Source organism: Belonocnema kinseyi, chromosome 2 (assembly GCF_010883055.1).
Source record: "Belonocnema kinseyi isolate 2016_QV_RU_SX_M_011 chromosome 2, B_treatae_v1, whole genome shotgun sequence".
NCBI lineage: Eukaryota > Metazoa > Arthropoda > Insecta > Hymenoptera > Cynipidae > Belonocnema > Belonocnema kinseyi.
Window position 1 is genome coordinate 78,946,708 of NC_046658.1, and position 15,932 is coordinate 78,962,639.

At 30.3% G+C, this 15,932-nt stretch overlaps 1 protein-coding gene across 1 annotated transcript in view; it reads left to right on the top strand.

The window, feature by feature from the left end:
• LOC117166934 (frizzled-2-like) overlaps window positions 1–15,932 on the top strand; it is a 199,415-nt gene that overhangs the window by 37,536 nt on the left and 145,947 nt on the right. The window contains exon 2 of the mRNA XM_033351404.1: window positions 3,146–3,197. The gene's annotated coding sequence lies outside the window, so the exon portion shown is untranslated. The remainder of the gene's footprint in view (window positions 1–3,145; window positions 3,198–15,932) is intronic.

Genomic DNA, 15,932 nt, shown 5'->3' on the forward strand with positions numbered 1-15,932 from the left:
AATTTTTTGAAAAATCAAATTTTTATATTTTGACAGCATAGAGAATTATGAAAAATCCAAAAATTACATTTTTCGGCCAAACTATGCAAAATACGGTAAAAGATGAACAGCAAAAAATTGTGCATTTGAAAAAGACCTCCAAATTTGTTATCAACCACTTTTTGATAGGATATATAGTTTTGGCTCTAATCATGAAAAACATGATTAACAGTAAAAAACAAAAAAAAATCTGCCCGCTTCGTGGGCACATTCTAATCACAACTTTTGTCATTTAATTTATTTTTCATCTTGTTTGTGGGGTTTAAAAAATTTAATTAATAAATTGTTTTTTTTTCATGTTAATACATTTTCATCAGAGAAGGTATTAGATTTTTGTAAAATTTGCCCCCCCCCCCCTCAGTTTTTGTCAAGAATTCACGTTTTGAGACCCCATGAAACCGAAAAACAGATTTTAACGAATGTGTTTGTCTGTCTATAAGCACGATAGCTTTTGAACAAAATAATATATAAGATTGGCCTTTGATACACTCTTTTAGTGTCCTAAGCTAAATTCTAAGTTTGTTGGTCAGCCGTTTTAGATAAAAATTCTAAAAGTGAGCGTATTTTGAAAGTTTTTGCAGTCACATTTTTTCATGATTCAAAAATTCTCTGTACACTTATTCATAGTACTTGAAAAGTAAAATGTTAATTTTCGAAAGCCTACAAGATTAGCATAACAACTTTTTGAATTTTTTCGAAAAATTGATAATTCAAATTTCGATTAAACAAAAAGTAATAAAAAAATTTATTTTATTGTCAAACTACGCAAGGTAGGAAAAAAATTATGAGACAAACATTATGCATCCAAAAAATATCTACAAATTTGTTATTAATCACTTTTTTATAGGACACGTAGTTTTTGTTTTATTTATAAAGAAACAGTGAAAATACAAAACTTAAATTTTTCGACACATGACACAAGCTAAGAAAAAATAAATAGATAACGTTTTTTTACTGGAAGTAGAGAGCAATAATTTTTATTAATGGTTTTTTAATATGATTGGTAGTTTCTATTTTAATCGTGAATAACAACATTAAAAATAAAAAATTACATTTTTGGTAAAATGACACAAGATATAAGAGAAAGGTTGTTTAACCCAAAAAAATCTAACATTTTTTTAAAAATAACTTCTTGATAAAACACGTGGTTTTCGTTTTAATTGTAAAAAAAACATTATAAATAATGAAATTGACTATTTGGAGAAACGGCACAAAATAAATTAAAATATTCATAAGGGCGTATGTTCCAAAACGTAGCTACAAAATTCCCTTCACCTATTTTTTTCATACGACAGGCCGTTTTTTGTAACTTTTAGCATACCAAAATTTACCATTTTTTTTAGTCTCCAAAAAGGCTTTTTTCTCATTTATATTTTCAAATTCAAAACATGAAAAATAAACAAAAATTATGATTCAAAGTATTAAAAGCGCACTTCCTGAATCAAGGAATTTGACACGCAACCATTCTTTAAAAAATTAAAAGCGTAGAAGCTGAATAGTTTTAAGATAATATCTTATAAAATAAATATAATATTTGAAAAAATACTGAAATGCACAATTTTCAATTAGTTAAAAAAAATTTTAATATAACATTTTCAAAACAAACTTATTTAAACTAACCACTTTCAAGATAAATCAGTTCTGCATTTTGTACAATCATAATTCAATAAATTCAAAAATGAGTTTGGAATTAATTAGGGAAAAAATAAAGAAAGTTCAAAAGAATTTGATCAAATGCCTCCAAATTTAGGGTGAATTTTAAAGACTTCAAGATGACTGAAATAAAAACTTTAAAAAACTTTATCGAATGAATAGAATTGAGTAAATTTAAAAGAATGTAAACAAATTTAGAATAAACTAATAATAATTTAGGGTGAATTCAAAATGAATTGCAAAAAATATTTCCAAATTTTTTTAAACGGGTCAATGAAATTTCGTCTGTTTTAATACCAATGCAAGTTACGAATTATAATAATATACATTTATGGGAATGATCTAAAATTTCAGGGATAAACTCAAGTGCGAAGCACGAGATGCGTGATGAGAATGTGTTCGTTAAAGGCGAAGGAGTTTTAACAAAAGAGAATTCACAATCATTAAATTACTGTTGTTGATACTTTTACCTTTAGTTTTAAATAGTCTGTGCAGAAAAGTCGAGCGCTTAGCGCGAGATAAATATACTGTCGAGCGCGAGAATCAACAGTCGCGCGCCCTAGGCGCGCTCAAACTTGCGAGCGCAGCGAGCCGCGGGCGTAACGAGCAATGAGAGTGTGCCCGCGAAGCGGGCAGACTTTTTTGGGTTGAAAATATACTATTTTCTTTAATCGCCTTTTCTGTTCGAAAATTCATCTCTTTCGTTAAAAGTTTCATATTTTTTTCATAATATTGCAGTTTTTAGTTGAAAACTTAACATCTTTGGTTGACGATTGAACTATTTTGTTTGAACGTTCTTTTTTTTTGTTAAAAAATTTAACTCTTGTGTTCAAAATTCGTCTTTTTGGTTTAAAAATCCATTTCTTTTGGTAGAAATGTCATATTTTTTATTAGAAATGCAACTCTCTGGATAAAAATTTAACTACTTTGGTGGAATATTAAACTATTTTGTTTCAAAGGTTAATCTTTTTTTGTTTCAGTTGAAGATTGATCACTTTAGTTAAAAATTTATCTCGTTCTTTGATAAATTAACTACTTTGTTAAAAACTCTCCTTTTTGTTGAAAACTAATCTTTTTGGTTGAAATTTCTTCTTTATTCGTTAAAAATGCAACTGTTTGGTCAAAAATAAACTTTTTTTATTAAAAATTCATACCTTGGGTTGAATATTAAACTATTTTGTTGAGAATTCGTGTGTTGATAATTTAATTTTTTGTTGAAAATTCAACTTCTTTGGTTAAATGAAAATGTTTCAAGATTAAAATTCTGGTCTTTGAATATTAATGTTGAGGGAAAAATTTGGGAAAAGTCTGGGGATTTTGAAAATGAAATGTTTAGCCCACCCTGATTCTCTTTAGAAAGTTTCAAATTCTGGTGCCAAACTTTATAAATATTTTGTATTTCATCATTATTTCTATACATTATATAATTAACTATTGTTCGTTTTTGTTTCAGGCCTGGATTTTTCGCGACTCTGCTTTACTAGCTACCCAACTTCAATCTGAAGGTAAGAAGTATTTTGAAACTCAAGTTAATTTGTACATATTATTACAGAGCAAACAATAGGGTTTGATTTTTAGTTAGTACATTTAATTTTTATTTATTTATTAGGGTAGCCCTTAAAAAATTCAATGATTCTTTTTCAAAAGGTAGCTACTGTTACAAAATCAGGAGATTAGGGCGATTAGCTACCAGAAATGCAGCTACAAAATCGAAGCACGCTACCATCAGAGCTACAATGCAATACTGTAAAAAAGAGTCGTGGATGTATGAATGGAAGGACAAATTTCGTGTAATACCAAGTAATACATTTTTTCTATGCATTATATAACGTTGAACCCAATGCGAACATGTATTTTTCGATAGTTCAAACCGTTCTCGACAAAATACCAAAAATTGTCAAAAAAACTTTTTAAAAAACATGTGTGACTAGAAACTTTATACTAAGCTGAAAATATATTTCGTATTATTATATACCATTGAGCCAAATCCTTTTCGGGGTAAGAGCACAGAATTTTTTTATCTAAATCCGGGTGATTTTCTTTTTTTCTAAAGAAAAAATCTTGAAAGCGTTTATTGTTTCAGTTCTGTTAATAATTGAACTATTTATGCTTATTCAAAACGAAATAATTGTACTCAAATTTAATTAAGTTCATTGGAATTTCTTTTTAACTGAAGTATCTTTGGAGTCCTTCAATTCCTACGAATTGACTTGAATTTCCTTGAATTCGCTTGGCGTTCTACGAATTCCCTTAAATTCTCCTCAAATCCCTCGAATTCGCTTGCGCTTCTCTAAATTCGCTTAAATTCTCTGGAACTAGAAAGATTTCTCATGTAATCTCTTATAAATCGCTTCGATTTCCCTGAATTCTCTTAAATTACCTGTGGCATGTATCTAGTGAACGATAATTGCTGAAACTATATGTTTTTACATTTTTTCTCGGTTTAGAAAACAAAGAAGAAAATTGCTCTTATTTGTGCAAGAAAGAGAGAGAGAGTTAATAATCAGCTCATTATAATATTTGAAAAAAAAAACTTTTTGTGCCCCTTAAATCCAGCGTAAAAACGCATTGAATTGATCCATTGAATTTTGTCCAGAAAATTTGTCTCTGAAAAGGTTAAAACCTAGCTGAGAGACCGTGCATAAATTACTTAAAGCCTTTTAGATGGGGGAGGGGGATGCACGTGGTCAAACCCATTTATTTCATGGGATACTTTGAGGTCTTCGAATCAATAAAACAATTTTGCAATAAATGTGAAAATTTTCATGTTTCTTTATTGATACACCAAACTCTCGCTTTCAGTCACCCCGTTTTCAACCTTCCGAGAACTGCTGGCTCACGTAGCTTCTAAGGGGAGCAAGGTGAGAGCAGTTGCGACATTATATATACAGATATATATTCCAATTAAAAACAAGTCAGGCGGCCCTCACTGATTACGTTTCGATCCCCCCGAAATCAGTCAAGGTTATTTGAAGGCAACCCCCGGCACTTGACTGAAAGCGAAAGTTTGGTGTAATTGTAACAGTTTTCATTATAATCAATCATCATATTTTTGTGGTTAAAAATTCATCTACTTGAAATATCTGATAATATTTGGACAATTATTAAAATATTTGTGAAATCGTTGTGCACTCTTTGAAATTTATCTGAAATTTTTATAAAATATTTTAAATCTATGAAAATGTTTGCGAAATATTTGAAATCTTTAAAATCTTGCAGAAATCATATATATCTTTGTGAAATCCTTTTGATATGTCAGGAAAATATTTGAAATATTTGCTAATATTTGTGAAATTATTAAAATCTTGGAAAATAATTTAAGTCTTTGTGAAGTCTTTTTAATCTATCCGAAGTCTTAAAAATCTTTATGAAATCTTTGAGAAATCTTGGGGAAATCATTGCAATTGTCGTGAAATCTTTCTGAATGCTTTGGAAATCTTTGTTAAGTATTTGAAATATTGAAAAAATATCTTTGAAATTATTGAAATCTGTTAGAAATTTTTGGGAAATCTTTTAAGTCTTTCTTAGATCTTTTCAATCTATCCGAAATCATTGCTAAATATTTTAAATCTTTGGGCAGTCATTGAAATCTTTCTGCACTCTTTGAAATCTATCCGAATTCTTCGTCAAATCATAAATTGTAGTATTCGTGAAATATTTTAAATCTATTCAAAATCTTAGCGAAATATTTGTAAAATTTTTTTAATCTTTAGGAAATCGTTCAAATCTTTCGTAATCTTTGCCGAATATTTAAAATATTTTTAAAATGTTTGGTAATATCTAAGAAATTGGCAAAACCTTTAAAAATCATTGAAGTATTTGTGAAATCTTATAAGTCTATCCGAAAGTTGTGCTACTTATTTAAAATCTTCGCGAAATATTTGAAATCTTTAGCAACTTATTGCATTTTTTTGCAATATTTGAAATCTATCGGAGGTCCTTGTAAAATAATTGAAGTATTTGTGAAATGTTTATTTATTATTTATGATTTATATACAATTTTTATATACAATAATATTATTATATTATATACAAATTGTGCCAATTAATATTATAATTGAAACTCCAGTTGCAATTGCCCCTGCCCCGACCTAGAAAAAAAGGCTCCGCCGCTTCTTCATTGTACGCAGACTGAAACTTCATACTTTTGTGAACATTTTGTGAACATCTCATATATAGAAACAGTCACTTAAATATTAAAGGATTTATCAATCACCGCAATAACACCTAACTCAGCGTTCCTTATCATGGCTGATGGCCACTATGAGATTTTTTTACACAATTAGTTTTTAATCTTCATCTTTTAGTTCAACCAAACATTCCAGATAATTCGGATTTATAATTACGAGTATATCAATTCACGGGATAAGCGATAGCAAACCGAATGTGGATCCCAATCCAGATTAGGTTCGCAAGCCCTAATATCCCTATAATCACTCGGTATGGCTAGAATATTCCATAAATTTCTCCATGTGATAAAAGATCATAGTCGAAGATGTCAGACTAATCTCCTCGTAAAGACTATTCAAACTCAAACTTTACGAGCACACAACAGCTATCGTCATTTGATCAGAGCTTTACCACCCATAAGATACCATAAAGAACTCGCCTAACGGATCAAAATTCAATAAAGCAATCACTAGAACGATAAAATGTATTTTTCCATCCTTAATCAAATTCATCAGACATACTTTTCTATTCCTTTCTCCAATTGGCTTCAGACTCTGCCTTAAGTGTTGGAAACACCTCCGTATTCCAATTTCGCTGGTCGATTAATGAGCGTCTTTGAGATGGAAATCAACCGTCTGAACATGCGGGTAATAATGTACGAAAGTTTCGTCTGTTGAAGACGCGGGAGGCCAAACGATACGTGTATTCTACGATGATCTTGAGATCCAACAACATGTCAGGAATCTTAAGGCCCCAAGTATTTTTCTCTCACTTGATGCTGGCCCAAGCCACAAGTAGTATCCCGTGGCGTTGTCCCTGCCAACTTCCTACGATGAGTATCTCGTGGTCGAGGATAAATTGGCATTATTTATACGCCTGTCACGTGTCTCATTGTCTCGTATTTCCCCGCTGGATGCGACGGCCCATACGTGCAAGAATAAAATAATAATAAACGTCCGTCAAGCCTTTGAAGACTATAGTTTGCATCTACAAAATTCTTACCAATTTGCACTGACCTGTCCCGGTGGATGCTGAGATGGTTCGAAGCGAAAGGATGTAACGGGATTATTTAAGAGGATTTCTCCTTGAAAAGTGCAATGGCCAAATATTTGATCCTCGGACACGCACGCAATTTAAATCGCAAGGAGGAAGAAGAAAGGTTGTGAACCCCATTCAAGAAACGAGATGAAAAGCGATGCAGCGAAAATTATTGTAAGGGGTTCAAGTTTATCACATGAAGCAGAGCTTAAATAGTTGTTTAAACTACTGTTTTTTAATTAATACATTAATTTTCTTTGTATAAGTTTTAATTATTTAGGGATTTAGGGGAACCAGTACGAGGTGGATACCAGTAAGTATTGAATAATGGAAAAAATTGACCGGGTTTTAAAGCAATAGTTCGGTAGTACTTTTTACGTGTAGCAATATCAAAAACAAGTTTTACAAATAAGCCTTTTTTCAACTTGTTTACCATTTTTGAATTGAAAAATGTGCTTTTGACAAGGCGCAGAAAGTTTTTCCAATTACAGATAATCAGTTTTTAACAATTTAAATTGCTTTCACTATTCTTTCGGTGTTTCCTTTCAAATTTTCTAATGAATAATTCTCTATTTTCATCAAAAGTATATTTCACATGTTTTATAAGAAGTTTTATTCGGTGCTAAGTGAATAAATTAGGGACAGATTAGGCTTGAGTATCATAGTAATTTTTTAGCTTTTATTTTGCAAACGCAGACAATTACATGCTATACCAAACCAACCATCTTTTAAATAAATAATCAAGTTCACGCCTTTTACTAACATAACAAAATAAAATTATTCGTAGTTTTTTGTCTATGATATTTGATAATCAATCACTGTGTTAATGAAAAAATGTTTTTGAATATATGTTCTGAATTATAGTTTCATGAATCCATACGCAATGTCCTTCGACAACTGATTGGAAAGACTTAAAATTCTAATGTTCACTTCGTACTGAAAGAGTGCCATTTAAATAAAATTTCAACGTGTTACAAAAGTGTAAAATATAGGATAAAAATCTAATATAATTCATGTGATGGAATCGGTGTTTAAAATTAATGTTCCAGATTTAATTTGGTACTGGTTTCATCCATATAATTTGTTGCAAATGTGCGTAAAATATTTATAAACAGGATGTACATCGCATTGTAACTGTATTATTTTTTAGGGCTTCAACCTGACTGGGAAATCGGGGAAACCGGTAATTGACTGGGAATGTGATTCACTGACTGGGATTGTTCTCTAGTATATACTAATATGCAAATTAAAAGAGATTTTATATACTCGATTACTATATTTCCGAGTTGTACAGAGAATTTGAGAAAAATGTATAATTTTTACTTCGAATTGGGAATTCGAAATTTGAGGAAATTTCAATGAATAAATATAATTTTGAAATTTGGGACAGGCAATTGCCATTAAGAATTTTAATTTGGAATTATAAACTGGGCATTTAATAAAAAAAACTATAATTTTCATTTTGGGACAGACAATTTGTTCAAATAATTTTTTTTAACGAGATATTTAATACAGAATTATAATTTTAAGTTTGGGTTTGAAAATTTCAGTGAACTCATACAAAAAACGGAATTTTTTACACAAAACGGGAAGTTTGGAAAAGAATCTGAATTGTTATTTAGAAAAACGGGATTTTGAAACAATCCCTCCAGGCAGAATTCGTCACAATTTGAAACTTCCCACTACAAAATTACGGAGAGACAGGCAGTTTAGAAAAAGGGAGTGCCTATATTTCTGAATTACAATGGAAAAAGTTGCAAATAATTGTAATTTTCGTAAAGAATTATAATTTCCATTGAAACTGGGAATGTTTGGCATGCAATGGGAATTTTGGAAAGTAATTTTAATTTTAATTTAGAAAAAGGACATTTTTAAAAAACCTTGCATAAATTCAGAATTACAGTTCTTCTACAAAATATGCTTTTACGAAGCAGGATTATAATTCTCTTGACCAAAAATAATTTGATATTGCAACTCAAAATTACAGTTTTTTCCCAAATTCCTTGTTCCTAATAAAGAATGTTTTAAATGTTTAAAAATATTAAGAAAGCTCTTGAAATCTTTAACAATCGTTTAAAATCATTCAAATCTATTGAACTTTTTTAATTTAACCGTCAGAAAATTGAGAAACGACCGGTAATTTAAAATCATCTATAGAGTAGTCAGATAGCAATGTGTAACATATAGAGCATAAAATGTGATGAAATGCAATCGGTAGAGGTATTAAAATTCTGTTCCTTTTGGGGAGTGCATTTATTAACAAACTAGTATTGTTAAAAGAGATAATTGATTTTTAATATGTTCGTAGATTTTGTTATAATTGATCATACACTCAATAAGAACCAAACAATCTTAAGGCAGTTCTGTTCATTATAGTCTCGTTATTTTTGTTTGAAGAAATTTTTCATTGGCATGTTTGGATTTTGTAAGCTAATGTTAGGCAAAAATGCACGCTATCCGGGGTTCGAATCCCGGTGCAGAAATATTAAATGGAATGTGATGAAACACAGGAATCTTTCGTATCTTATATTTTCAAACAGCTGGGTTCAGTTAAGGATTATAAAGGACACGAATAGGCTTTTTAAACCCTCCTCAAAATCAGTTCCTTATCTATTTCTTTAAGCAGAATTGGAATTTGTCCATGCTCTCTGTTTTCCTAGTGATTACAGGAAGGCAGTTAAGAAAAATTTAGTCAAAATGCATGTATATTTCTGGGTTGCTTTCTCAGTTTTAATTTGCAGAACAATTTTGTAATTCGGAATCTGTAAATTACTTTTCTAATTTGCTTAGGTTATTTAATATTATATAATAATAAAATAAATTACAATAAAATAAAACAATGTTAAAATGTAGTTTTGTTCTAAAAAATGTGTAATTAGTTGTAAAATGTTGTAAAATGGTCCTAAATCTTACAAAAATTACGTAAAAAATCTAAAACCTTGAAGGAGAATTTTTACAAGTTTAAACTGTCAAGTAGAATAAATTTGAAAATTTTTAGTTTTAATTTGAAATCTTTTTATTTCGTTTATAAAAGATTCTAGGGTGAAATGTTACAAGTTCAAGATTCTGGTCTTTGAATGTTAATATAGTGACGGAAAATGATAAATTGATCAGAGGGAAATTATAAAGAAAATTAAATTTTAAGTGTTGCGGTAACCCTGGTATAATATTTTTGTTAGTGATTTATTTGCCTTATATTTTTTTTTGCAGTTGCTTCCTCCACACAATTAATTTTTTAGTTAAAAATTTTATTATTTGTTTTAAATCCAAAAATTTTGTTAAAAAGACATCCTTTCTGGCTGAAAATTTAATTTTCGCGCTGAAAAGTCGTTTTTGGGTTACAAATGCCACTAGTTTGATAGATAAACGACTTGTTTTTTAAAACTCACATTTTGATGCTAAAAAGTCAAACTAAAATTTTTTTTGGTTTAAAATTCAACTATATTTTGTGAATTTGTCTTTTGATTTTAAAAATTCATCTATTTCACTAGAAATTGCATCTTTCTTCGATAAAAATGCAATTGTTTTGATGAAAATTCATATTTTTTGGTAGAAAATGCAACTATTCTCAAAGAACATTTTTGCTCCTTCATAACTTGTACTTTTATGCTGAAAAGTCAAACTGCAATCATTTTTGAATGAAAATTCTACTATTTTTTTATAATTTGTCTTTCTGATTTAAAAATTCATCTATTTTAGTAGACATATCATCTTCCTTAGATTAAAAAGCAACTGTTTGTGTAAAAATTTAACCATTTAAAAAAAAATTGTATCCTTATCCTACCCGCGTAGAAATTTCCCCGATTGGCCCTAATACAACAAGGTTTCTGGTCGAATCCCGGCCGGGCTACCCCTGGTTGGGTTTCATGGACAGGAACCGGGCGGGAGCCGGTCGGGCTACATTTTTCTCGAATCACGTAGTCTGGGACCGGCCGGTTACTGGCCGGGCCAACCCTGGTTATATCCCATGGTCAGGAGCCAGCTGGGCACTGGTCAGGTTAATGTTTTTGTAGAAATTACACATTTTTTAAGAGCCGTAATATTATCAAAAACGTAATCCTGCTGTGTCTGTCGTCTGCATAGGCACTCAGTAATTTTCAGTTTCGCACCTGGAACGAGAATGCTCCTGGCACTCACGTCGCGTCGTCTTTTCGAAGCTCGCAACTTTCTTCCATCCTAACCTTAAATCACCACGTGGCTTCTAAATTCCTATGAGATTCTATCAACAGGGAATAAAATTCTACTCCAGTTTTCTTGCCAGAATTGGTTCACTTGATTTGACTTTTAAAGTTTACCGTAATCTTTACGATGAGCTTTAAAAGACAAAACAATTTACCAATTTCTCGCCTGAAGCAACATTTCTTAACAGCTATTTGGCCGGATTACCCGGCCGGTATTGAAGCCGGAATCCGACCAGTTTACCGTGACGTTTTTAGCCGAATCCCGGCCGAATTCCCCGACCAGCGCCCGGCTTAAAGCGGGGCTATCCGGCTGGGACCCGGCCGGATCCCTGATTGGATTCCTACACGGGTATTAGAAATTCAACTGTTTTATTGAAATATTTTCTTTTTTGGTCGAAAATTCATGTATAATCTTCGCAGAAGATTTACTTCTTGTCCAAAACTTATATTTTGACGTTCAAAATTCAAAATAAAATCTTTTTCGGTTGAAAATTCAATTTTTTTTAATTTGTATTTTTAATTTAAAAAATTTGTTTAGCAGAAATTTCATCTTTCTTTGATAAAAATGCTACTGCTTGCTTGAAAGTTAATCTTCTCTCTATCTGAGGATTCAACTTTTTTTTGAAAATATTTGGATGAACCATTTCTTTAAGAAATCATGTTTTTGTGCAACATTCATATTTTAATTGAAAATTCATTCCTTTGGGTAAGGGTTTAATTATTTGGCTACAAATGTAATTTTTTGTTGAAAACTCAGTTTCTTTATGAAAAAATTACAAACGATTATTATATATGAAAATAAAATAAGTTTTGTATAAATTTTCTGAATAAATTTCTCCAAACATGTAATGTATATAGAGACGATATTGTTTGGCCCATTAATTTAAATATAAATTTGCAGTATATATTTATTTAAAAAATAAATATTATACTAAGACTATATGCGAGGTATGTTTTTATGTGAATCACTGTATTATATAATATACTCATTAAATCAAATGTGAAAAAAACTTCTTATCATAAAAGATGGTCATTGATTATATATATTTAATACGAGTGTAGACTGTACATGTTATTATAAAATAGCTACATAAGAAGTCGTTTTTATTAACTTCACTCATATTTTCTTGCTATTTATATTCTCAGGACAAATATAGACTACATGTTTTATATTAAAATTAGTAAAGCGAAAAAAATTGTGAAACCTTTTGAAATTTTCAGTTACAGTAACTGAAAATTCCTAAACTGTACCGAATTTTCTGAAACATGAGACTGGAGTTTGATGCAGTTACAGTTGCTGAATTTTCTATTATAGTTTAGAAAGATTTAGAAACGGTCTCTGATGCACAAAGATAAGTAACTTATGAGGCTAATGAGCATGTAACTACGACCTACGTACTTTATGATTATAATATATTTATATAAATATATGGAGGGGGTTCCGTTTTAGGAGGGGGGCCCATCTTAGAAACCTTTCCCCTAATATGTACGGAAATCAACATTTATCCCTAAAATGTGATTTTAATAAGTTCAAGTTTCATGAAAAACATGGTATCAATATTATATTGTGTACCTAATAGGGAAACGATCTTGCCTTCTTGATGCACATAATAATTTATGTAACAAAGGTATTATTTACAAGTTTATCACGTCTGAAATTTGAGGCAAGGTTGACGTGGCCATAATGGCTCACGGGCGCCTGCGAGTACGCAAGCACGGAGTACGATTATGAACTTATTATTCTATTGCGCGCATGCGCATTCGCTCCTCCTGTTGTGTAAACGGCTACTTTCAGAACTAAAAAGAAGCTGATAAAACGCGTAAATCATTGATGCGTCTGCGTTACATAAAACCATTTATTATTTTGAGACACTTTCAAGAGATGAACCTTTTTCATGGAAGACTTCTTACGTAACCGAAAAAGGAGCAAAGTATTCCCTCGGTTATGACGACCGAGATCGAGGGATTTGATTCTTTTTCTTTCCATTTTTCTTGTTCCTTTTCATTGTCTGGAATCGTTGACCTTGATCCGTGAAATAGAAATTCATCCTAATAAAAAGAAAAAGCGTGGAAGTGGTCTAACCCAAAAGAGGCTGCCGTAGGCTAAGTGAAATGGCGCGTGCCCAGTGGATTTTACGCCAAGTTGGCCACGGTCCCTGATTCTGTCTCTTTCTTCTGCTTACTGGTACCTGCATCCTTTTCCAGCATCCATGGTACTAGCAATCCTTTCTCCTACGTTTCTCTCTTTTTCATTCCGCTATCCTTCTTCTCTCTGTCTTTCTTTTCCTCTCGCATTGACTTCCAGTCTGTTTATCTCGCTTTATGCTTGTTGGTTACTCGTTCGATCGTTATCCTTTTTCGCCCTGATATAAACCTCTTGTTGTCGTTCTACAAAGGTAGACTGGTAGTGCGCAACCAGATAGATCTCTTCGTGTATACTGTATACTGTATAGGACCTTCTATAGATACAGTTACACTGTTGACGAAAATGGTCTACGCGCATGTTTTATAAGTTGTTGCGTAAGTCCCTTAATTTAAAAAAATATTAATATGAAATGTTTTCCTTATAGTGCCGCGAAAGTTGGTAAGATTTTGCTTGGAAATTTTATAAAAATATATTGGAATAACTCTAGAAGTAATTAATATTTTTTCAAGTTCTTGAGCTCATTTTAAAGTTTAGTCTCTGGAGTATTTTTCTAAATTTTTTAGAATACTTTTCGTATCTTTTTCCTACATTTTAAATTTTTTAGAGATTTAAATGGTTTACAAAGAGATTTTACAGGACTTCTAACTTTTTAAAGAAAAATTTCCAACGGTTTAAAATATTTAAACAAATTTTAAGGAATTTTTAACGATTTTACGAAACTTCAAGTAATCTTCAGGGAGATAAATATAATAATAATTTACGAGATTTTTAAGGATTTTAGATGTTTTTAAATTTCAAAGGATACCAAGGGATTTCTAAAAATATTCAAAGCATTTTTCGTAATTTTACAACATTTTAATAGATTTCAAGAGATTCCGAAGAACTTCAAAATCGTTTTAAAAGATTTTCATGGATTTCAATAGATTTTCAAAGATTAAAAAAAATTTTGAATGATTTTCAGATATTTTGTGAGATTCTCAATGATTTAAAAGTTTTATCGGAATTTAAAAAAAATTGATATTTACGAGATTTCCAGGGATTTTCAGAGATATTATTATATTTTAAAGGTTTCCAGAGGATTGCTAAAGATATTCTAAGGATTTTATGTAATTTTAAAAGGTTTTGATAGATTTTAAGAGATTATATGGACTTTTAAGAATTTTCATAGAATTACAAGTGTTTTACAATATTCCAAGGAATTTTAAGAGATACTATTGGATTTTAAGGGATTCCAAAATTTTTTTAAAGATTTCAGGGGACTTTACGGAATTTTACAAGATTTTAATATATTTCAAGAGATTTCGTAGGATTTCTAAGGGTTTTGAAAGATTTGAACGAATTTTACAAGATTTCAAAGAATTTTAAAGGACTTCAATGGTTTTCAATAGATGTGTCCAAAGATTTCAAAGAATTTCGAATGATTTTGAAAAAACGTTCAACAAATTCACAAGGATTTCGCAAGATTTGAAACAGTTTTCAGGATTTCATGGAATTTTAAAGGATTTCAATGGCTTTTAATGAATTTTCAATCATTTAAAAGGAGTTCGAAGGATTTCTAGAGTTTGTGAAAGATTCCCGAGTATTTCAAAGGATATCCTGCAACTTTGTAAGGTATCAGAGTATTTTATTCGATTTCGAGGGATTTTAAGAGAGTTTAATAAATTTAAAAAGATTACAAAGGATTTCTGAAGATTTTAAAGAATTTTAAGTTATTCCATGAAACGCTCAAAGATTTGAAGATTTTTGGAAGTATTTTAAGGGAGTCGACGTAATTTTCAAAGATTTGAAACAATTTTACATCCTTTTTAAGGATTCTCAATTCTTCCTATCTTTTTGAGATTTAAAATAATGTCTAAGGAGTCTACAATATTACAAAAAATTTAAACGCATTTCAAAAGATTCTCAACTATTTCTTCGGATTTTCAGAATTTGTACTGAATATTAAACATTTATTCGGATATCATACAATTCCAAAAGATCGCACGGGATTGTTAAACATTTTAAAGAATTTAAAGGAATTACCAAAGATTCGAACGGGGTTTCAAGAAATTTCTGCTGGAATTTAAAATTTTCCAGGGATTTCTTAACATCTCAAAGAATTTCTAAAAGAAATTAAAGAGTTGTAAAAAATTTTAAAGAATTTCGTAATATTTAAAAACATTTCACGAGATTAAAAGATTTTTTAAACGATATCGTAGTTTAGTAGATTTTATGATATTTCAAAGAATTTAAAAGGTTGGAAAATAATTTATTTGATATTTTTGATGTGAAATAAGTATTTATTATTTTCTTTTTTTAATTTGATTTAAAGATTGACTGTTCGAGACCTATTAATTCAAATTCATTGAATCGGGAAAATCGAATCTACATGCTGGGAATTGATCTTTAAGAATCGATTTTGTACTGAAAACTTGGAGAGTTTTTAAGAGATTTCAAAGGATTTTAATGGAAATCAGAGCTTTAAGCTCTTAGGAAATTTTAAATATTATAAGGGATCTTGTTAGCTTCAATGTGAATTTATGGGATTCTACAATTTTAACAGATATTACAGATTTCAAGAGATTCGAACGCATTTCCAGAGAACTTTAAAAAAATGCAATTAAATTAAAGGGGGAGGGTCGGTAAGGCCGGTTTTTGGCCTAATTTATTTTTGGACCAAAATATCTGAAAAAATCATGGTAGTATCTTATAAGTATCCCGAGTCG